At 46.5% G+C, this 24,466-nt stretch overlaps 1 protein-coding gene across 1 annotated transcript in view; it reads right to left on the bottom strand.

Annotated features, from left to right (window-relative positions):
- Positions 1-5,671: 5,671 nt before the first annotated feature.
- Positions 5,672-24,466, bottom strand: part of SCAF8 (SR-related CTD associated factor 8) — a 107,367-nt gene continuing 88,572 nt past the window's right edge. The window contains exon 21 of the mRNA XM_032215644.1: positions 5,672-6,840. The gene's annotated coding sequence lies outside the window, so the exon portion shown is untranslated. The remainder of the gene's footprint in view (positions 6,841-24,466) is intronic.

The following is a 24,466-nucleotide window of genomic DNA, read 5'->3' as shown; positions in this document are numbered from 1 at the left end:
ATACCTAAGGCAGTACTAGAATTCATGGTCTCCCCATTTCCAGTTCAATGCCAACCATCCCACAAAACTCACTATCATTAGTTAAAGTAGCATTTAATAAATTATTTTCATGTAGCATAATATATGTTTGGGAGTTGTTAAACAATCTGAAACTTCATGGAGGGTTTGATGGGTTTAAGAGTTTAGAGACCCTTGGTCTATTCTGAGATGTTTATTCAGGTTACTTTCCTACCCTGGATTCAATCTTCTTTTGATGAACTATTGTCTTGGTAGACGCTTCTTCCTGTCCCTCAAGGCCATCCTCTCCTTCCTTCTTCCCTCTACATCATTTCCCCCTTCAGCGTCAGTCCCCTCTCCCGCATTTCCAGAGAAATTTTGTCATGGGAATGAAATACACATTTGCTACTCATTTAATAAACTTAGTCACCTTGAAGCTATATGTATGAAACCCTGCTGGTGTACCAGCAATAAACAGTTCACACCAAGTCATGAAGATCAAAAATTGGTCCTGGTTTCTTCCAATTTTTCTGGCAATCTCCCATTAGAACACAGAAACTTCAACTGTGCTACAGGCTGTTGCAGTGCCTTGGATTGAGACAAGATCGGAACATTGTTTTCCTAAATCTCTAGTATACTAAAATCTGTCTTGCAATAATGGGCAGATCCATCCCTACATTTGATATTTCCTGGATGCTATATATCCTTTTACTTCTGGAAGTAGACTTGCAGTATCAATTGTATAGTTTTAAACTCACAGATAAATGTCTTATTTGGGGGGTGGGGGGAACAGTATCTCAATGCTTACTCATGATAGCAATGACAAGAGATGATCTGAAGGATTTGTGCATATATTGAAGCACCTGAGAGACAAAGGAATAGAAGCTGTATGAGTGAGCAGGAAGTAGAAAATGTCAGCTGTTGAATTAATTAACACAGCTAAGAAGACAATGGAAGGTGCTGTGATGTTATGGAATTTATGAACTCCTCTATGTGGATCAGGCAGGAGAAAAATAATAATAATTTGACTGATGGGGAAGGAGCTACCATTTCTTTTTTTGATCATGTTTATTATTTTTCCGGCTTCTGCCATATCCTCTATGTATAGTTTTGGATCACATTGCCTTTCTTTGTGGGTCATATGACCACAGCCATGGGCACAATGAGATCTAAGGTAGTCTATGTGCAGAAAGATATCCTTGTTCAATCACTGCTATTGGTGTAGGAAATAAAAACAATGGATGGCTGAAACTCTGTGCCCACCTTCTCAGAAATAAGAAGAGGTGGAATTCTGTGCAAGAAAATAAGCTCAAAGGATGATAAATAGCATTATGATGCAGATTATATCCCTCATGGCATGAATAGCCCCCGGCAATACAATAGAAGAGTCTCAACTAATCTACAAAATTCAAAATATGCTCACTAGATTGAAAAGAGCCTTGGAAGTCCTGTTTCAAACTACCTTTGCATTCAGAGCAGAGGTGGGTTTCTACTGGTTCGGACTGGTTCGGCCGAGTAGGTAGTAATTTGGACGCCCATGCCTCCAAACCTGTTCTATCGGTGGCGCATAGGCGCTGCTATCTTGTTTTTTGCTTCTGCTCATGTGCAGAAGCAATTTTTCCACTACTGCGCATGCGTACATAGCACATATCAAATGTGCGTGCCCAAAGAGCATTCCTGAGCGAACCAGCAGTAAAAGAATACAGAACCCACCCGATGCAGAGGATTTGGATGTTCAAAAACATTATGATCTTCTAAAGGAGTTAGAATTATTTGCCATTCTTGGGTCAATAGGGAATACCTAGAAAATCTATTCAATTCTTAGTTAATGAATTTAAATACCCATTTTATGTTGGCTAGGCTTGATTCAAAACTCTTCCGAAGTAGAAGCAATCCTTCTTTTAGAATTCTCTGTGAAGATTCAATTTGTTTTTGATTATAACTATTATTTTGTTTTGAAAGATTGGCCAAGTGTTAATTAAAAGAAAGTTCTCATCATCCTATTTTGTTTAACAAGCAAATTGAAAATGAAGCTGCCAAATGAATTGTAATTAAAAAAATGAAAAATGAAAAAAAAAACCTCCTAAATTTTAAAATATTAGAAAAGCAGGAGAAATAAATAATCTATGGGAATCTATTGGGGTTGTGTCTTTTTATTTCTTCTATCAGAATAGTCTAGAATAATATACTTCACGTGCACATAACACATAACTGAGGTATGAAATAGGCAAGTCTAACTAAGGTTAGAAGAGAGCACCCTCTAATGCTAACGTGAGGAATCACAAGCCTATAAATAGGATGGTTTTGATCATTTAGTCCAATTTATCAAATCAATAGGTGCTAACTAGGACAATTAAATGAAACTTTTTTTCCCCAGTGACAAAAAAGGGTGTTAAATAGACTAGAAAAGACCTTTTAGGATTTCTAATGCAATTTACTGTACGCACTAAATTGTACAAAAGTACATTTAAATCTTGGGAATGCTTTCTTTGCTTCTGAAAATACTAGCTGTAATTTGAAGCCTCACTGTGTCTGTGGATATAAAATTTTTGATATTCAAATTAAGTGGCTGTCTTCATTCAAATCAAGTTGAAATAATGCCAGATTCCTTTAAAAAAACAACTGCCAATCAAAGAACCTTTCATCCATCAATCATTTTATTTGAATGTGAACGTAATATTGTTCTAATTGTGTAAGTATGGAATCTAATTCAACTGATATTATGTATGAAGCCTTGCATCCAACTGTCTGAAATCCCTAGAGAGCCATGGCATTTGAATGCTAGTCTTTGAAACTTCAGAAAGAGAAGAAAGGAGGGTAAACCTTGTAAATATTCATACGTTATTCACAAAGGTGGGCTTGTCCAAATGCTGAGGAAGTGAAGACTTTTGAATCACAGAGAACAAAACGTTTCAACTCATACCCTTGTCAGAATACTGCTCTTCAACCTATGAAAGAGCTCTTTTGCAGCTCCAGCGGGACAGCAGGACTTAGAGGACAGGCATGGCAAGAAGTGACACAAATAGTTCAGGCAGCATAGAAATAAATCAACAAACAAACATCAAGTCTATGAATCACACAGTAGAACAATAATGCCATTGAAGATTCCATTCATTAGGCATCATTCAAGGTTTTTGATGGATCAATGCCATCGGCTGGTTGGAATTCTCTGGTGACAGTGTAGTCCAACACTTGTCCAGATGCTCTGCTATCAAAGGACCAGCAGAACAAAAATAGGAAGAAAGAACTGTTCTAAATGGAAGGAAATCCCTTATATTTCTTATAATAGGAAGTACATTATAATTGAGCTGATCTATGTGTTTCATGGGTTTAAAGTATGACAAAGAGCTGAGAGAACTTGGAACTTTTGAATCTGAGACTTCTTCTTACTCCAGTCAGGCTTTCAGTTAAGACTGGAGTTTCAGACACTGGAGAATCTAGAGCAGGGCTGTCAAACTCCTGGCTCGTGGGCCGGATGCACCACGCACTGGCCATGCCCACACCTGGTATAGCGAAGGGTGAAAAAGTCCCAATAACGTAATGTGATGATGATGTGACAACGTGAGTTTGACCCTTGATCTAGAGACTGGATAAAGGAGGATTGTTTCTCTTCCAAGATTCAGCCTTAAGCCAGAACTTGATTTTAACCTATATTGTAATCCTAATAGCATATTTCTACAATTTTTGGCTTCCCTAGTCTTTTAAATGGGTGAATAGTATACAGAATTTTATAGGTAGTCCTTACGACCGCAATTGAGCCTAAAATTTCTGCTGCTAAGTGAGACAGTTAAGTGAATTTTACCCCATTTTATGACCTTTTTGCCACCGTTATTAAGTGAATCATAGTAGTTGTGAGTAACACAGTTAAGTGAAACTAGCTCCTCCGTTAACTTTGCTTTTCAGAAGCTTGCAAAAAGTGATCACATGACCCTAGGACACGGCAACTGTTATAAATATGAGTTGGTTGCCAAGTCTCTGAATTTTGATCACATGACCCTGGGGGTGCTGCAATGGTCATAAGTGTGAAAAACAGTCCTAAATCACCTTTTCAGTGCCATTGTGACTTTAAACAGTCACTAAATGAACTGTTGTAAGTCAAAGACTACCTGTATTCAATGTTGATGTTCAATTTTATCTCAATCACAGAAGGCAAATTGCAGGGCTGTTGGCTAATCAAACTTATAAAACGTTTTTATTTCTAATTTTTTGAACTCTCATGTAATTGGAGATTTAGTCAGTGAATAGGTTCTGTTTGAGGAAAATTTGTCCATTCCTGATTATATTTTTACTAAAGATGTCAGTAATCAGCAAATAGTTTAATAAACACTGCTGTACATCACACAGGTTAGGAGTCCACTATTTTAACCATGAAAGATAATAGTTCATTATAACAGATATAGAATTTACCATGAGGAAATCTGGGCTTCCATCTATATTATACAATTTTATACCATATTACAGGGAATCTATAGTCTCTTTGTGAGTGAGACAATTTTTATGCCACGTTTGGATTATTCTATAAATAGGCAACTATTCAATGAAAAGTGGGAAAAGTAATTGAAAACAGTTATTGGGAATGGCTTAATATTCAAATATCATCAGACACTTCAGACTGAAAAATGTAAACTTATTTAATTTTCTTTTCTTAATGTTCTATTTAGCCACAAAGAATTATTCATCAGATGGACAATATTATAACTGCATGACTGCACAAGCATAACTTGGCAAATTCAAATTACACTTAAGAAATGCCTTGTGTTAAATAACATGAACACAATTAGAAATCATATACTAGAAAATAACACCCCGGTGTATAAAGACAGGCACACATTTGTAATGATTTTCTCAGCTAAAAACATTATTCATATATTCACTTTCTCCTAAGAATATTCATTGCTCCAAACATTTCTTCAATAATGTCTCATAGGAGTCTGTTGAGCTCTGCTGAGCCATTATTTTTTTCTTTAATAGATCGAAACAACTTAATTCACCCATTAGGGGAAAATACATAGACCTCAATATAATAAAATACCACTATCAAAATCAATTCAAGTGTGGCTATTTTTTTAAAAAATGGTAATTGATTCTAATAAAGCCTTTGTCCTATTACAGCACATAGAGACAATTTGTAGGATCAAGGATGATCTTGTGTTGTGTTTGAAAATGCACACAAATCAAGAGCCATAAATAGGCTCTTGATAGGAACCAGAGCAATAGAATTATCAGAGGAACAGCATTATGGATGGTGGTGGTAGCTGGAACATGGGTACGTGCAAATACAACTCGCTCTTCAAAAGGTCAGCTTTGATATTGACCATATAGCTGTGTACTAATTTCTACATTTTTTAAATAAAAAATGCAATAGAATGTTGATTTTCACTGTGTTCATTGCTATGCTGTTGCTTATTATTACTGTAATGGCAAGGTACCTAAATCAGTAGGTTTTATGCAACGCTTCCCAAACTGCTGCCCTCAAAATCGGCTAGAATTACAATCCGCTGCTAGCATCACGAATAGTCGAGTTGCGGATTTTGTGGTTGCCATCTCAACAAATAGAAAGAGCATCAGATCAGACAAGGTTAGGGTTAAGGTATTATCATGGTACAGTGAGGAGGTCAAACTGTACGATTTATAGTCTTACCAGATGAATAAACTGATGACAAAAATAGGACTCTGCATCTATTTTTTTTTTTATTGTTACACAAGTCCAAAGCTCTTGTCACCATGCAAGTACAGCATAAGGGGAATGGTTTTGCTGAAGTTTCCACGATCATAAGCAACAACATTTTGAATAACTGTCCAATTACTTCTCGAAGAAAAGAAACTTAAGAGAGACAGAAGCTTCCTGCATGTGGCGCATAACCACATTGCTTTTTTTCCTCTCTAAAGCTGATCAGTAAACCAGGTCTACATGTTTGAACCTGGAATGTAGATAAAGCTTTGAGCTTACTGAGGTCATTTTTTAAGGTGTCCACTGGGTGCCTTTTAAAATGAATTCATTATGACATTTCATTTCATCATCAATCACTTCTATTTGAACCTCACTTTTTTCAATGTTAACAAAAAGTCAAAAAGTTGATTGAGGACAAGTACTGGCTTTGCAATTTAATTTCATATTCTTCTAAAATTCTGAAGGCTTTGGGATCAAGAATCTATCTCAATCCTTCTTCAAGACTTTCTGTGTAACAGATTAAGTGCTTATGGACATATATACTCAAAGATTGCAGAGCATGTAATTTGACACTGACCACTTGCTGATGGAAATGTCTAGAACCAAGGGCATATCCTTAATGCAGGATCTATACAGTGACTGCACATATGGTGTTACATCAAATGGAACTTCTTAGCGACACATTTCAAAATGTCTAATCCAAAAGCAAAACCACTAAATATTTTTCTTGCAACCAGTCCTTTGATTAATAACATTAGAAGATATGGGTTTAGTTATAATTTACAGTCCAGTGTTATCTTCTGATCCTGCAGAAGAGCCTTTCTCTCTACTGGATGCAAAAACTTTCATTTGAACAAATAATCCTCAAAAACATAGGACAAAAGAGTATTCTTTAAAAAAAAAACTCACGGAGTTTATTGCTTTCAATTTATAAAATTAAGCCTGCTCCAGACAGGTAATACTAGTAGATATGTTCTCTATTTTTTTTAAAGAATCAGAATGTGTGTTTTGGCACACATTGCCTCCTCAATATGCAAGGCCAGGTTCCTTCCTTCTAATACTTCATAATCAAGATGCGATGTGGTGCCCATTAGAACACTGAAGTACTTCTCATTTAAGTCTGCCGAGCCCAGCATACGGTAAAGTTGCCACAACCTCCTTCATCATATTTCCTGTTGACAAAAGGAATAATTACTAGTCGACACAGGACATATGGTTTGACTTTAAAAAAAAAATCAATTCCCAAAATACAGAGACACTAACATTGAAAGAACAATTTAGAGTACCTTTGAATTCACATTCAACATTCTTTCAGCATCTTCCTAGAAAACCATGAACTTTGATGATGATTATAATAACCTTTCGTTCCACAGTGGTTAAGGAAATCACTGCAGTTGTTAAATTAGTAACACGGTTGTTATATGAATCTGCCTTCTCCATTGACTTTGCTTGTCAGAAGGTCGCAAAAGATGATCACATGACCCTGGGACACTGCAACTGTCATAAGTATGAATCAGTTGCCAAGCGTCTAAATTTTGATCACATGGCCATGGGAATGCTGCAGTGGTTGGTTCTGGATCCCGGTGCAACCGATACGGTGCAACGGGGCCCGGTGTCCACCACATGAACACGTGCAGCGCACGCACACACAGCACACACATGTGTTCTTACCTCTTGCGACACCTCTGCGACATTCCAGCTGCTTGGCGGAGCATTGCGCAGGCGCTGTGAGCGCTCTGGGCACGTGCGCATAAGTGCTGAAGAGCTCAAATACAGGTAAAGTGCTCGGGCGGGCAGGTGGGCCCTCCAGAGCACCAGAACGAAACGGTAACTGGTGCTCCAGGCAGGCACCGGTATATGCCCTTACCGGGGCGTACTGCCTGCAACCCACCACTGGAATGCTGCAACGATTATAAATATGAAAAACAGTCAGGTCACTTTTTTCAGTGCCATTGTAACTTTGGTCACTAAACGAACTGTTGTAAGTCAAGGGCTACCTGTGTAAGGCATTCACTTTTTTGATTTTACCCATAGAATTCATGTGAAAATAAAATAATCTCAACACTGAACAAAATAAATTAATTATGCATTTCATTGGCTTCAAATAAGAAATTTGTGGGGAATGTGACTGTGAAGTCATGTAAGATACATACATTACAGTATTCCAACTTTAATTCTAGTTGCAATTCTTCAATAATAGAAGCCTATATACGTTACTTTAAAGCATGATTGTCCAAGTGTTGGACTTGCCTGGGTTGCACTGAGTGAAGAGGAATTGTCTTGGGTCCCATATAAAACTATATAATATAGTTAATGTATATATAAATAACAAACTTCATTTTTAATATATTTTTATTAACTTGTGAGGCTGTATTATTAGCTGTCCAGGGCTGTGAGTTGGACATAACTGCTTTGAAGTGTGAATTACCGTATTTTTCGGACTATAAGATGCACCGGAGTATGAGGCTCACCATGATTTTGAAGAGGTAAATAAAAAAAAGTTTTTGCACTCTGCAGAACTCCCAAACCCTCTGGACATCTCATTTTTCAAAAAAAAAAAAAAAAAGGCATGCAGAGCTTTGGGAGGCTTATAGAGTGCTACTGGGAGCTGGGGGGGGGGGAACGAGCAAAATGTGCCCCGTTTTTCGCAAAAATGGGCCATTTGTGGGGGGAAGGACACACAGGGTTTGGGAGGCTTGTAGAGAGCTCTGGGGGGGGGGGGGGGCGATGTCCCGTTTTTTCTCATTTTTGTCCTTCACAGCACCCAGGAGAACTTTGCAAGCCTCCCAAACCCTCTGCATGTCCATTTTGGCAAAGCGGGCAGGGTTTCGGTAGGCAAAAAATGCTGTATTCAGTGTATAAGATGCACCCAGATTTTCACTCTGTTTTTGGGGTGAAAAAGGTATGTCGTATACTCCAAAAAATACAGTACTGACCTTAATTCCAGGCAGTTTCAAAACTACAGTCTAAATCATTCAAATATATGCTTACTGGAGAAGAAAGTCAGTAAGTATTGATTCAGCATGTTAAGGCTCAATGAGTGAATAAAAATCTGCTTATCAGACTAATGCAATCATGGTTGAGACTTGTCAATCAGAGTTAGTAATTTCTTTGCACTAAAGCACTATAGCTGAAATATCAGAAGTTACAGTACGATACATTTTACATAACAAACTGAAGTGTAGGAAAAAAATTTCCTAGATTCCTTTTCAAATTGGCAAAGTGCTAAAATGCTCATTCAAAGAATGGAAAATTTAAAGTAAACTTGTTGAAATGCATTGAACACTCACTATGAATTACATATGCAAATGTGATAAATTGTGAATGCATTTATTTGACGTTGCCCATACAAACCACAAGACAGGTCATGATTGCAAGATTTCTCTTCCTACAGAACAATTTAAGAATAATTATTTAGTAAGGGCATAACAAGATGCAACTTTGAAAATATTAAAATGGATTAAAACTGCAAGATTAATCCTATGCACATATAGGCCATTGACTTAGAAAAGCTGTACTTTGATTCTCTGAACAGTCTTTTCATCCTATGCCCTTGTATAAAACATGATGGAATCATGCTTGAGCATTACAATTTAGTATACACAGTCGGGTGGGTTGCTGGGGGTTGCGAGAACCTCTAGCTAAGATTCTGTGCAGTTTGGAAAACCCCCAAATCCCACTCCTGGCTGGCCCCGTCCATCCCTCCGCTCCCCTTCCCAGAGTCTCCACGCAGCCCATTTTGGATGCAGGTAAGTGGATGGCATGAGCGGAGGCTCGGGGAGGGAGAAAAACGGGCCTACTGGAAGTTTGGGAAGGCCAGAAGTGGGCCCGTTTTTGCCCTCCCAGAGGCTCCCAGGAAGGGCAAAAATGCCCCAAAACACACCATGGTGCAGGCGGCTGACTAGGCTACACCCACCATGGCCACACATCCCAGCAATCAGGCAAAGAACCCCTTGTTAAAATATTTGAAGCCCACTGGCTATACAAGTGGAAATGCAAAAAGAGGAGTCTTGTTGCTTGGACTTATCAGAGGAACAATAGTAAAATAGCAAGATCACCATCACAGCAAGATAGTACAGGATTTTCAGTTAGAAGTGTTGAAACATAGCAAAGCAGGGGAAATCTCTGAGCAAAGAGAGCTAAGGATGAAATAAATGGCCCTGTTATATGTATCTGTTTAAAGGCCTACGGAAGAGTGTTTAAACATAAATCAAAAAAATGAAGTCAGTAAGGCTGGAGGGTTTATGCAGATAATCAACACAGATGTCATGAAAATATTATTTTCAACATTTTTGCATCCATTCCACATCCATTCTCAACATTTCCCCAGCAGATGACAAGTAAAAAAAAACCACTGCAGCACTGTTTAGAACCTCAAGTGAAAATAGTTCACTGACCATTTCTGGCGATTTCATGCTAAATACACTGATTTTCATAACATTGCTCTCATCACATAAATCAAGGGTCTGCAAACGTTTTGGATCAGGTTTGAGAATGCACGATGGATGCTGTAATTGCTACGAGGGCTTCCTCGTTTAAAAATATCTGAGCGCAACAGTTAAAAAACAAAAACAATTAACTTATGAAATGTTGAGAGATCGAAGAAGAAGCTTCACATCAGAGGTAGTATTCAGCAGGTTCTAACCAGTTTTGGAGAACCGGTAGCGGAAATTTTGACTAGTTCAGAGAACCGGTAAATACCACCTCTGACTGGCCACACACCCATCTATTCTCTGCCTCCTGAGTCCCAGCTGATCAGGAAGAAATGGCGATTTTGCAGTAACCGTCCCCTGGAGTGGGGAATGAATGGAGATTTTACGGTATCCTTCCCCTTCCATGCCCACCAAATCACGCCCACCAAGCCATACCCACAGAACTGGTAGTAAAAATTTTGAACCCCACCACTGCTCCACATGTTTATCTCTGGCTTTGGAATTCCCATAGTGAATCCACCTCTGAAGATGAAATTAAAATTTGTATCTTTCTGAAATTACCAAACTGCTATTGTTCAGGCAACAAAGCATTCTAGCTCAATAAATATTGCAGTCATGACTATTGTGGGTTTCTTACTGAAACACATTCACAATTGAGAGGTCCTTAATGCTCTCTGAGCTTGGTTGTTTTCTTGCAGACATTTTATTAGCCAAACTAGATTGATCGTTGTCTTACCTGAATGGTTGTTCTCTAGGCGCTGCGGGAGTGTCCAAGCACGGGTTAACATCAACTTGCTGCCCAAGGACTGAGTTTAATATTTTGTAGCTCCGCCTCCTGCTCTCCTGAGAGGCTCAGTTTCAAAAAACAAAAGAGAGTCCAAAAAGGTCGTAGATGGAGATGAAGAATGTCCCACACTGGTGTACAGAACCCCGCGGGCACTCAAATGGGCAGGTTTGGACACTCCCGCAGCACCTAGAGAATGACCATTCAGGTAAGCCAAAGGTCATTCTCCTAGGTGCTGCTTGGAGTGTCCAAGCATGGGACATGCCAAAGCTATGCCGTCCCGGGGAGGGAAGAAGAATTGTCCAAGCCCGTGGTAGTTGCAATGACTTGCTGCAGAACCCTTCTCCCAAAGGAAGCCTCAGCGGAGGCAAAGACATCAAGTCTGTAGTTCTTGATGAATGGAGAAGGACTGGACCACGTAGCGGCTCAACATATCTCCTCAATGGAGGCCTGCGTGGCCCACGCAGCCGAAGTTGCGGTGCTCCTCGGATAGTGCACTGTGATGCGAGAAGGAACCAGCCTGACCTGCTGTTCATAGGCTATCTTGATGCAAGCTCATATCCAGCGTCCTATGGTGGAAGAGGTGACCTTCCTGCCCATAGAGACTGGTTGGAAGAATACAAAGAACCCCTCCGATTTGCGGAAGGGAGCCGTCCGTTTGGTGTAAATACGGACTGCTCGATGAACATCAAGTTTATGCCACTGTCGCTCTCTTGGATCCCTGGGCCCCGGGCATAAGTCTGGGAGAACAATTTCCTATGGAAAACACTGTTTACTTTTGGCACAAAGGCCGGGTCCTATCTGAGGACAACTCTGTCCGCATGCACAATGCAAAGATCACCCCTGACCGAGAGGGCGGCCAACTCGGATATCCTGCGAGCCAAGGTGATGGCAATCAGAAAGGCCATTCTGAGGGTCAGATGTCGGAGACCAACAGTCCGAAGCGATTCAAAGGGGGGTGCGGACAGAGCTTGTAACATGATCAACAAATCCCAGGTTGAGTACCTGTGATGACAGGAGGACAGAGATTAGTAGCTCCCTTGAGAAAGCTACGGACCTGCGGGTGTCTGGTAAGTGGCAATTGAGAGTCTGTGGACAGGATGGTGGCCAGAGCCACAGTCTGATGCCTGAGGGTGTTAGGGGCGAGGCCTTTGTCCAAACTCTCCTGCAGGAAGTCCAAGATCTGCGGAATGGTGGCAGAAGAGGCCACAATCTGACGAGTGTCACACCAGCGAGAGAAGGAAGCCCAAGTAGCTTCATAGATTCTGATAGTGGAGTGCTGCCTGGAGGCCTGGATGGTACGGATGACTTTGTCGGAGAACCTGCTGAGTCTCAGGATGTCCCCCTCAAGTGCCAGATGGCCAGCTGCAGCCATTGGGGCTCCGGATGACGAACGGCCCCCTGGCTGAGGGAGATCTGACCCTGAGGTATGTGCCAAGGTTGATTGACAGACAAACTGACCAGATCGGCGAACCAGGACCTCCTGGGCCAGTGGGGTGCTACAAAAAGCACTTCCGCCCTCTCTGACAGGATCTTCCTGATCACCAGGGGAATCAGAGGAAGAGGCAGAAACGCGTACAAGAGCCCTGGTGGCCATGGTGACTGAAGACCGTCCGTCCCTTCCACCCCGAGGCAACGGAACTGGTGAAGTACCGGGGAAGCTGGCTCAAGTTGCAAACAAGTCAACCTGCGGGCGGCCGAACCTCCGCGCCAGCTGGAGGAATAAGGCTGGATGAAGACGCCATTCTGAGCTCTGGATGGTGGTCCTGCTCAACCAGTCTGCCATCACGTTGTCCTCCCCCGAAATGTGGTCTGCCCGGAGGGAGGTCAGGAACCTTTCTGCCCAGCGGCCTAGCGCCTCCACTTCTGACATCAGGGCCAGAGGCTGCCCTGATGGTTGATATGCACCTTTGTGGCGATGTTGTCTGTTAGGATCAGCACGTTGTGGCCCTCGATCTGTCTGCGGAAATGGCGCATGGCTAGCCTGGTGGCCCGGAGCTCCAGCCAGTTGATGCTGTGGGCGAGCTCCACCTGCGACCACCGGCCCTGGACCACCTGAGTCTGGAGGTGAGCATCCCAGCCGAAGAGTCTGGTGTCCGTCGTTATGACCAGGTGCTCCGGTTCCTTGAAGCAGCAGCCCTTCAGAAGAGCGTCCGTTTGCCACCACCTGAGGGATCCTAGAAGCTTCGGAGGTAGACGCACTCTCCTCTTGGAGTTGCTGGCCTTGTGCCCCTGGAGCGGCAGCAGAAACCATTGGAGCTCTCGCGTATGCAGTCGTGCCCATGGAACCACTGAGATGCACGACACAAGTTTCCCCAGCAGCTGGGAGAGGGAAACTACCGATGCTGACCCCACTGACCGGATGGACCTCACCAGAGACCTGATGCTGTCTATTCTCTCTTGCGTGAGGAAGACCTTGCAATAACTGGAGTTGATTACCATGCTGAGGTGTTGAATTCTGCAGGTGGGGGTCAGATGGCTCTTGGCAAGGTTGACCGAGAACCCGTGTAGTTGGAGGACTCGGATGGTGGTGTCTAGGTCTCTCTGGGCCTGCCCCCTGGACGACAAGTGTATGAGGATGCCATCCAGGTAGCATTCCAGTCTTACCGGGATAGATAGTAGATGTGCAGCAATTGTGGCTAGCTGCTTGGTGAAGGTCCGAGGGGCCGATGATAGCCCGAAGGGGAGGGCCCTGTACTGGAAGTGCTGGTTGGCAAACTGGAACCTCAGGAACCTGCGATGCACTGGGTGGATCGGAACATGCAGATACGCCTCCTTCAGATCTATCGAGGTCAAGAGGTCGTCCTGCCTGACGCAGCCTAGGATGGTCTGAAGGGACTGCATCTTGAAGCGCTTGTATGCCAGATGCTTGTTGAGCTTCTTGAGGTCCAGTATTGCCCTTACCCCCCCCCCCCGAGAATTTGGGAACCAGAAACAGGATGGAGTAGAAACCCCTGCCCTGGCCCTCGGGAACTTTCTCTATAGCCGCTATCTCTAACAAGTGATCTATCTCCGCCCTCATGAGCTGGAACTTGTGGGCCGACCTGGGAGTGGGCCAATGGACAAAGGTCCTTGGAGGGAAGGAAAGGAATTCCAGGGTCAAGCCGTGATGGACCGTGTTCAGAATCCAGGTGTCCGTCGTGGTCTCCTCCCACTGGTTGGCATAAAGCTGGAGACGGCCGCCAATGGGAGGATCCCGCTGATGGTCACTTTGACTTCCGGAAGGGACGGTTGGAATACCCCCCCCAAGGAATGGTTTGCGGAAGTCCTGCTGTCTGTTCCTATCTCTGTAGGAGGATTTGTCCTGGTAACGGTCCTGGGACTGAGGATAGGACCGATTGTTCCCCCTCCCCCCAAGGAGGTGGAAGGCTCAGGGCTTCAAAAGGAACTGTGGCAAAAGGGCTGTCCCTTGCGGTCTGGCTTCTTGGTGACAGGGGGCAGAACCTTGCGCTTGTCCTTGGACTCCTTTAGAAAGGGGTCCAAGGCCTATCCGAACAATTTTCCTCCCTTAAATGGAGCGGAAGCTAGTTTCCACTTGGTTTTCACGTCTGCCTGCCAGTGGCGAACTTCAGTGGTGAAATTATGTTGGAGGCAAGTGCTCTAAAAGAGAACCTGGTGGCGGCAAGGAAGGCGTCAGCAGAATACTCTACGGCCGCTATGATTTTATTAATGTCCTGCCTAGCTCTGGTATCACCCGCTGGGAGGCTGGCCAACAACTTACATAACCAGAACAGAGCCGTTCTACCAAAATATGAGGAGAATGCCGAAGCCTTCATGGCCCATGGCGTGGCCTGATGCGGCTTATAGGAGACAGACTCTGCCCTCTTGTCTTCCGCCTTTAAGCCCTCCAGTAAATCAGCTGGAAGGGCAGAATTAGACATGAGGGAGACAATGGGGTCATCTACCTGGGGAAGCTTAAGCAGAGGGGCCTCCATGAAATAGAGCTTCTTGTCTGTACCACTAGGATTGGCCATGGTGCCCCGCTGGACCCATTGATGCTGAATGATGTCTAAAAACAGCTGAGGAGCTGGGACCAGATCCAGAGGAGGGGAAGCCTCCTTGAAAAGTCCTGCACCTGGGTCCTGGGGCCCAATGGTGTCCTTGGTACCCTGAGCTGAAGACGCCTTCTCAGCTGGCGCTGGTAGACCCATTTGGGGTGCCACCTCCCTAACCTTGGTTAGGATAGCCCTAAACATGGAGGGGTTGAAGAGACCCGAAGAGGCAGGCGCCTCAGGGGTGGAATTCTGGATTGAAGCCAGAAAAATTTGAATTTGAATTTATTGTATTTCTATGCTGCCCTTTTCCCCAAGGGGACTCAGGGCGGCTCACAATCCAAGTCAAGGGGGGGGGGGTACAAATAAGGAATAAAAAAAGATGAACAGAACAATACACAATTTAAAAGCACACAACAACCATACCATTCGAGGGGGGACAGAAGCTCATTAGCCTCAGGCCTGTCGGAACAGCCAGGTTTTAAGGGCTTTGCGGAAGGCCTGGAGGGTGGTGAGGGTTTGAATCTCCACGGGGAGCTCGTTCCAGAGGGCCGGAGCAGCCACAGAGAAGGCTCTCCTCCGGGTGGTCGCCAGTTGGCATTGGCCAGCGGATGGAATTCGGAGGAGGCCTAATCTGTGGGATCTGATCGGTCTATTGGAGGTAATTGGCAGCAGGCGGTCTCTCAAGTACCCAGGTCCAATACCATGAAGGGCTTTATAAGTGACGACTAGGGCCTTGAAGCGTATCCAAACACCAATAGGCAGCCAGTGCAGCTCACGGAGGATAGGTGTAACGTGGGTGAACCGAGGTGCACCCACGATTGCTCACGCGGCTGCATTCTGGACAAGTTGAAGTCTCCGAATGCTCTTCAAGGGCTGCCCCATGTAGAGCACATTGCAGTAGTCCAGTCTTGAGGTCACAAGGGCACGAGTGACTGTTGTGAGGGCCTCCCGGTTCAGGTAGGGAGGCAACTGGTGCACCAGGCGAACCTGGGCAAATGCCCCCCTGGTCACAGCCGACAAGTGGTGTTCAAAAGTCAGCTGTGGGTCCAGGAGGACTCCCAAATTGCGAACCCTGTCTAAGGGGCGTACTGTTTGACCCCCCAGCCTGAGAGATGAAAAACTTGGCCAATTAGTGGGAGGGAAACACACCAGCCACTCGGTCTTATCCGGATTGAGTGCAAGTTTGTTAACCTCCATCCAGACCCTAACAGCCTTGAGGCACTGGCACATCACGTCAACCGCTTCACTGAGTTTGCACGGGGTGGACAGATACAGCTGTGTATCGTCCGCATACTGATGGTATTTTATCCCGTGCCGTCGAATGATCTCACCCAGTGGCTTCATGTAGATATTAAACAGGAGGGGGGACAGGACCGAACCCTGCAGCACCCCATAATTTAGGGGCCTAGGGGTCGATCTCTGCCCTCCGACCAACACCGACTGTGACCTGTCCGAGAGGTAAGAGGAGAACCACCGTAGGACAGTGCCTCCCACCCCCACCTCCCGCAGTCGTCGCAGAAGGATACCATGGTCGATGGTATCGAAGGCCGCTGAGAGGTCAAGGAGCACTAGGACGGAGGCATGACCCCCATCCCTGGCTCTCCAGAGATCATCGGTCAGCACGACCAAAGCGGTTTCCGTGCTGTAGCCAGGCCTAAATCCCGACTGGAAGGGATCTAGATAATCGGTTTCCTCCAAGGACTGCCGGAGCTGAAAGGCCACCACTTTCTCAACAACCTTCCCCACAAAGGGGAGGTTGGAGACTGGACAATAGTTATTTAAAACGGCTGGATCCAAAGATGGCTTCTTCAGAAGGGGTCTCACCACCGTCGCCTTTAAAGCGGGGGGAAAGAACCCCTCCCGAAGAGAGGCGGTAACAACCGCCTGGATCCAGCCCCGTGTCACCTCCCTGCTGTTAGCAACCAGCCAGGAGGGGCACGGGTCCAGCACACATGTGGAGGCACTTACGGCTCCCATGGCCTTGTCCACTTCCTCAGGGGTAACAACTTGAAAATCAATCCAGCGATGTCGATCCAGATTCTCCCCTGGTGCCTCGGCTGGCTCTGCGCAATTGGAGTCCAGGTCCGTCCGAAGCTGAGCAACTTTATCCGCAAGAAATTGGACGTATTCCTCAGCTCTGCCTTGCAAAGGATCGCTCGTATCCCTCCTGTTCAGGAGGGAACGGGTTATCCTGAACAAGGTGGCTGGGCGCGACTCAGCGGAAGCTATCAGAGAGGCAATATGTGTTCTTTTTGTCGTCCTAATTGCCCGAAGGTAGACTCTGATGCTGGATGTTAAAAGTGCTCAGTCTGACTCGGACTTACTGGATCTCCAGCGGTCCTCTAGGTGTCTCTTTTGGCGCTTCATCTCCCAGAGTTCCTCGGTAAACCAAGGAGCCCTCCTGGATCCACTGCCTCAGATCGGCCGTAAAGGCGCAATCCAGTTAAGAGCCTCTGACGCTGCTGAATTCCAGGCAGCAACCAGAGTCTCTGCCAGACTGCGGGCGAGGGTATCAGGAACAACGCCAAGCTCCGTCTGAAAGCCCAAAGGGTCCATAAGGCGCCTGGGATGGAACCACCTAATCGGTTCCTCCTCCCTACAGTGGGGGTTTGGTCTCCGAAAGTCAAGCCTCAGTAGGTAGTGGTCCGACCATGACAGGGGTAAGATCTCACTACCCCTCAAACCAAGATCACAACTCCACTGCTCCGAGAGGAATACGAGGTCGAGCGTGTGACCTGCCGAGTGAGTCGGGCCCCGAATTACTTGGGCCAAGCCCATGGCTGTCATGGAAGTCATGAACTCCTGCGCTCCATCAGAGTGTTCGCCAAGCGAAGGCAAATTGAAGTCCCCCAGAACCATAAGCCTGGAAAAACCCTGCAGCCGCTTGGAACAGTCCAGTGGAGAGGAGAGCCTGCCTGGCAACCCAAAACTAGGCCCTTGCATTAAGTGCTCTCCGCGGCGATCTGCAAGTGAGTACAGGCAGCGCGGTAATGGTCAGAGCCTCAGAGAAAAAGCGCGCCAAATTGGATTCAAAATGGCGGCCGCAACATGTGCGCGCGCCTGGAGCGACACCAGGGGAAGCTGGAGAGCCTAATGCTCCGCACTGGGGACCCTACCTCCCTATCCGTCCCTGGGCTCATTAGCAGCAGCTAACGAGCCTCCCCATGGCAACCAGGAGCCTTTACAATAGAGAAAGGCAGCCTCGCTCCAGGAAGCCTGCCTCGCACCAAACAGCTGATTTTAAAGTGAGCGAAAAGCCGAATTAGAACGGAGGAGAAATTAAAGGGGAAAACAGAAGGTCTAAGCTAACTAACCACAGTAAAAATACAATTCTAGGAGCTACACTACACTGACTAGGGGAACCAGCTTGCTGCACAAGGGCTGGATCTCCCCAAAATGCGTCTTGTAGAGCGACTGAGTTTTTTGAAACTGAGCCTCTCAGGAGAGCAGGTGGCGGAGCTACAAAAATATTAAACTCAGTCCTTGGGCAGCAAGCTGATGTTAACCCGTGCTTGGACACTCCAAGCAGCGCCTAGGAGTAAACCTCATCATACCCTGATGTTATTACAATATCAGCCTATGATGATAGTTTGGGTAATGAAATGTCTGCAAGAAAACAACCAAGCTCAGAGACTACCAAGGAACCTTATATCAACCCTGAGCTACAAATATTCTCCTTTATTAGTGCATTCACAATTCTCTAAGTCGCTACGAACATTAGTTGGCTCAGACGCCACCAAGTAAGAAATAACTCCAAAAGGACATTATTTGCATGTTGAGAGTCCACAGTTCCATCTGTTAAGAAGGCATTAAAAAGAAGGAATAACAAAAGGATCCCTTTCAGCCAGATGGCTGGGCAAGATGGACCAACTGGCTTCCGTGGTACAAAAGGAAAGACTGATTAAGAAATCAGCCACATTTCTTGTTATTAGAGGGACTCTAGAATAATGCATCTGATTCCTTAAAACAGACTGTTGATATGTTTTAAGAAGAGGTCTTCTTTCAGTCAGTTACATCATTTGTTCTCTGGGTAATTAAATTATACTGTCAGCATAAGCAAAGAGGCTCTATTAAATTTAATTACACTGCTGGGCATAAGCAAAAGAAACCCTATACTGCCAGAACCCAAGGTATCTGGTATATAGAAAATCTTCTTCTGTGTGGTTCCTAGGCTATGGAATACTCTCTTACCCACTTTCCCCTTGATTTTTTGTGGAAATTGACCATATAGTGCTTTTCCTTGCCAGCATTCTCTTCTTCTTTATGTTACATTACTTCAATATTCATGTCTTGCTTCCTGCACATTTTGTAAGCTCAAGTTTTTACCTTGCATCAATGCTTGTTCTTGGCTGCTTTTTATGCAATTAGTCAATACATGCTTTTCCTCTTCAACAGTTGGTTTGACTTGAAGTAAACCTGTTCCAATTCTGCAGGACAGATATAGGCTATCCATATTACTAAGGGGATGTAATGCATAGTGAATAGTCATTAGCTTTCTTGTTTTTTGAGGCCAAACTGTTCAGTTTTGCTTGTGTCAAGTTAACAATTCTAGCAGTATATCATGTGACATGAATGGCCTGAGTATTGATGGCTTTGATGGTGTGTTCAGAATTCAACTTTGTCTTTATCAGCTTTCTCACTCTTTGGATGGATTATTTTATTAATCATATTTTTATCTTGTCCATGCTTGATGTTATTCAACTATAAAATGTGCAGACACTTGTAAACTTCATATTAATAGATGGTTTGGCCATTCAACATTTTAATTCTATTGCTATTGTGATTTAAGTTTAACCCTAGTTCATTGCTGTTGTAGAACATTTCTCTTGGCCAAATTCTATTGCTATAACTGTGCTAAAAATTATTACACTATTTGCAACCATCAATCCTGCCTTCTGCTATGTCATTATTTTTTTCTCTAAATGTTATATATTTTTATTCACGCCAAATGTTTCTAAACACTTGATGATCCAACTCTATAGTTAATCAAACAATTTTTTTAATAATTAATCCAGACCATATGTAAATTGTTTTGGAATTTTACAAATTTGATAAAAACCATTTTATCAAGCAGAGGTTGATTTTTCCTTTTATTTCCTTTCTGTTCTGTTCTAATAGAACACGGGTATCAAATTCACCGTGTCACATTGTTGTCACACGATATATCACAGTGTTTTTTCTCTTCACGCAGCTGGGGTAGCCATGGCCTGTGCATGATAAATCTAGCCTGCGGGCTGCCAGTTTGACAGCCCTGTACTAGAAGAAAGGGCGTTGGTACTTACCTGATACGCCTCTTCTCATAGTGGGGGGAGGAGTATCCAGAATGGGTTTGACCTTATCCTCTCGTGATTGGTTTGAGTCAGATAAGCTCTTTGGGCTCCGCCCCCTGGCAGTGAGCATGCCCAGTTTTATGACGAAGAGCTCTCTCCGACTCGTTGCATCATTCACTCCAGACTCTTGATTCAGTTTTTTGCTTTTATTGTCTTCAACATCAATAATTAAATAACAATATAAACAATGAACATAACACTTAGTCGTACAAACATAGTCAGGGAGGGACTGGATACTCCTCCCCCCACTATGAGAAGAGGCGTATCAGGTAAGTACCAACGCCCTTTCTCCATAGTGAGGGGGGAGGCGTATCCAGAATGGGACGTACCAAAGCCTGCACGTCCCTAGGGAGGGAGATCCCTGAGGCCATATGTCCCCCACTCAGGCCTGTTGAGGCACGGGTCCTGCCCTGTGCACCGCCTGCAACACCCTGCGGCCGAACGAGGCCTCTGCCGAGGCAAAGGAGTCCAACTTATAGTTCCTAACAAAGGGAGAGGGGGAAGCCCACGTGGCTGCCCTGCAGATTTCGGCCAGGGATGCTTGTGTGGCCCAGGTCGTGGATGTGGCTGCACTCCGTGTGGAGTGGGCTGTGATATGATTTGGTGTCTGTAACCCCTGCGATTGGTAAGCAGTGGCAATGCAGGTTCGCAACCACCTGCCGATAGTGGTGGAAGTTACCTTATTACCCAGGGATCCTGGTTGGAAGGAGACAAACAGGGCTTCGGATTTCCTGTTTGGCCTGGTTCTCCTGAGGTAAATCCTCAGAGCCCTCCTAACGTCCAGAGTGTGCCACTTCCTCTCCAATGGGTGAGAAGGGTCTGGACAGAAGTTGGGCAAAATCAGTTCCTGGGCTCGATGGAAGCAGGAGCACACCTTGGGAATGAAGGATGGATCCAGCCGTAACACCACCCTATCTTGGTGAAAGACACAGAGATCCTCCCTGGTGGACAGCGCCTGCAGTTCGGATATCCGCCTGGCGGAAGTGATGGCCACCAGGAAAGCCACCTTCAGGGTCAGGAACTTAAGGGAAACTGTTTGTAATGGCTCAAATGGGGCGCCCGTTAGAGCGTCCAATACCCTGTGTAAATCCCAGGAAGGGTACCTGTGTACCGTAGGTGGTCTGAGGTTGGAGGCCCCCTTAAGGAATTGCCTGACCATGGAGTGGTGCGTCAGGCTCTGGTTTCTGCCACACAGGAGAACTGATGAGATGGCTGAGACCTGTCTCCTAATTGTGTTAGGAGCTAACCCTCTATCCAGGCCCGCCTGGAGGAAGTCCAGAACCTGAGGCACCGTAGCCTGGATGGGGTTGAACCCCCGGGAGTTGCACCAAGAGTCAAAGACCCGCCACGTGGAGCCATAGATGCGCTCTGTGGAGGGCCTGCGGGCGGCCTGGATAGTCCTTATCACCCTGGGGGAGAAGAGGTCTTTCCTCAGGATGCTCCGCTCAACCGCCAAGCGGTCAACTGGAGCCATTGAGGATCCGGGTGCTCCAGCGCCCCTTGGCTGAGGGATATCCTCTCCTGGGGAATTCTCCAGGGCCTCTCCACCGACAGAGACTGGAGATATGCAAACCAAGGCCTCCGGGGCCAATGAGGAGCCAACAGAACCACTTCCGCCCCCTCCTGAAGGATCTTCCGTATGACCCTGGGAATCAGGGGCAAGGGAGGAAAGGCATACAAAAGACCCCTGGGCCATGAGCTCCGCAGAGCGTCCGTCCCTTCCGCCCCCCGTGTCCGGTACCTGGAGAAGAACCTCGGGAGCTGAGTGTTGAGGGGAGTGGCGAACAGATCGACTTCCGGGCGCCCGAAGCGCTCGGCCACCTCCTCGAATATCGCAGGCTGTAGCCTCCACTCTGAGTTGTCCACCTCGGCCCGGCTGAGCCAGTCGGCCCTGGTGTTGTCCACCCCCGCTATGTGTTCTGCCCTCAAAGACCGGAGGTTCCTTTCGGCCCACTGACCCAGACGTTTGGCCTCCTTCATGAGGGCCCTTGATCTTGTCCCCCCCTGTCTGTTTATGTGAGCCTTGGTGGTGATATTGTCTGTGAGGACTAATATGTGCTGGCCCCTGACCGAGTTCTGGAACCGTAACAGAGCCAGGCGGACCGCCCTGAGCTCCAACCAGTTTATGTTGTGAGTCCCTTCCGCCTGAGTCCACTCTCCTTGTGCCATCTGAGCCAGCAGATGGGCACCCCACCCACTCAGACTGGCGTCCGTTGTTACCGTCAAGCGGTCTGGTGTCCAGAAGGTTTCGCCCTTTGTGATCGCTGGGGATGTCCACCAAGCCAGGGAGCGGGAGACGTCTAGCGGGAGAAGTACCTTGGTCTGCGAACAGCTCGTGCGCCTTCGCTGGAACGGCAAGAGGAACCATTGGAGATCTCTGGTGTGGAGGCGAGCCCACGGGACGATGCCAATGGCGGAGACCATGGTGCCTAGTAGTTTAGACAGAGTGGCTAGGGACACCTTGCGCTTCCTGGCTATCGAGGAGGCTAGCTGTCTAAGCGCTATCTGTCTGTCGGGTGACAGGAAGACCATGCCCGCCTGGGTGTCTATTCTGGCTCCTAGGTGAATCAGACTAGTAGAGGGGTGGAGGTGACTCTTGGCTAGGTTCACTGTAAACCCATGGTCCCTCAGGACTGTCATGGTGATGTCTAGGTCTCGCAGAGCGCCCCTAAAGGAGGATGACTGCAGGAGCAGATCATCCAGGTAACATTGGATGCGCACCGGGACCTGTCTCAGGTGCGCTGCCAGCGCTGCCATTACCTTTGTGAATACCCTCGGGGCCGAAGACAGCCCGAAGGGGAGGGCCCGGTACTGATAGTGGTGACCCATGTAGCAGAACCTGAGATACCTACGGTGATCCTGGGCAATGGGGATGTGCAGCTAGGCCTCAGTGAGGTCTATAGAAGTGAGAAAGTCTCCTTGTCTAACCCCCTCCAAGATAGAGTGTAGGGAGTGCATTTTGAACCTCCTATAGCGAATGGAACGGTTCAGGCGTTTCAAGTCAAGGATCGCTCTCCAGCCCCCAGAGGCCTTGGGGATGACAAACAGGATGGAATAGTGCCCCTGACCCTGTTGCTCTGGAGGCACTGGCTGGATCGCCCTGATCTCCAACAGGTGTTGGATGGCTTCCTGCATCAGCAGCCTCCGGGTCGGGTTCTTAGAAACCGGACATATCCGGAAGAAGCTTGGGGGACTGGAAAGAAATTCGAGTGAAAGGCCATGCCTGATGGTCTTCTGCACCCATCTGTCAGAGGAGGTGAGGTCCCAGCGGTCAGCGAAGTGCGCTAAGCACCCCCCAATGGGGAGAACGCTGGACCTAGCTTTAATATTTGCGGAAGGAGCGCCCCCCTCCGCCTCCTCCGCCCCCTCGAAAGGGCCGCTTCTGTTGCCTGCCTCTTTGCTGTCTGTCTGGGTACCTCTGTCTAGCAGGGAATCCCCCTTGATACTGCCTGCCTCCTGAGAAACCTGCCTCTGACCCCCTAAGGGATTCCTGACCCCGAAAGAAGGAACCAGAGTCCTGACCCCGGGAGTAGGAGCGTCTGGGGTATGGAGTTGACCTGAAGCTGCCTTTCTTCTGGGCAGTGGCGAGGACCTTCCTCTTGTCCTTGTTCTCAACCAGGAACCGGTCCAGAGCCGAGCCAAAGAGGGAGTCCCCTGTGAAGGGGGCTGAAGCCAGGCGCCACTTGTGACGAACCTCCACCTGCCACTGTCGAAGCCACAGCAGCCTGCGTGATGCCACCGACGATGCGATCGCCCTGGAAGCAAATCTGGCTGCAGCCAGGGTGGCATCCGATGAGAACTGGATAGCCGCTGCCAGCCTGTTGATGTCCTGATGTGACCGGGCATCTGCTATGGGGGTGCGTTGCTGTAGCTCCTGCAGCCACAGCAAGGAAGATCTGATGATGAAAGAGGCTGTGGTGGATGCTTTCACAGCCCAGGCCGTTGCTAGATGGGCCCTCTGCAAGGTGAGGTCTGCCTTCTTGTCCTCCGCCTTCAAGGCATCCTCTGGCTCCCCAGGCATGTTGGTGGATGTATGAAGAGCCACGATTGGATCATCTATGGTGGGCTGTGCAAGTAGCTTAGCCAGCTCTTGGTCCACATTGAAGAACATCCTGTCTGAAGAGGAGGGTGAGGGGCCCTTTGTAGGAGATGCCCATTGGCGCCTTATCAGGCCTAGGAAGGTCTTGGGCGTAGGAACAGTGTCTGCCTCGATGGCCTGCTCATCAAAGATGTTCTCTGCTGAGAGGCCCTGGCGT

Source organism: Thamnophis elegans, chromosome 4 (genome assembly GCF_009769535.1).
Source record: "Thamnophis elegans isolate rThaEle1 chromosome 4, rThaEle1.pri, whole genome shotgun sequence".
Lineage (NCBI taxonomy): Eukaryota > Metazoa > Chordata > Lepidosauria > Squamata > Colubridae > Thamnophis > Thamnophis elegans.
Note: the sequence above shows the minus strand (reverse complement) of the source record. Positions and strands in the feature narration are given on the sequence as shown.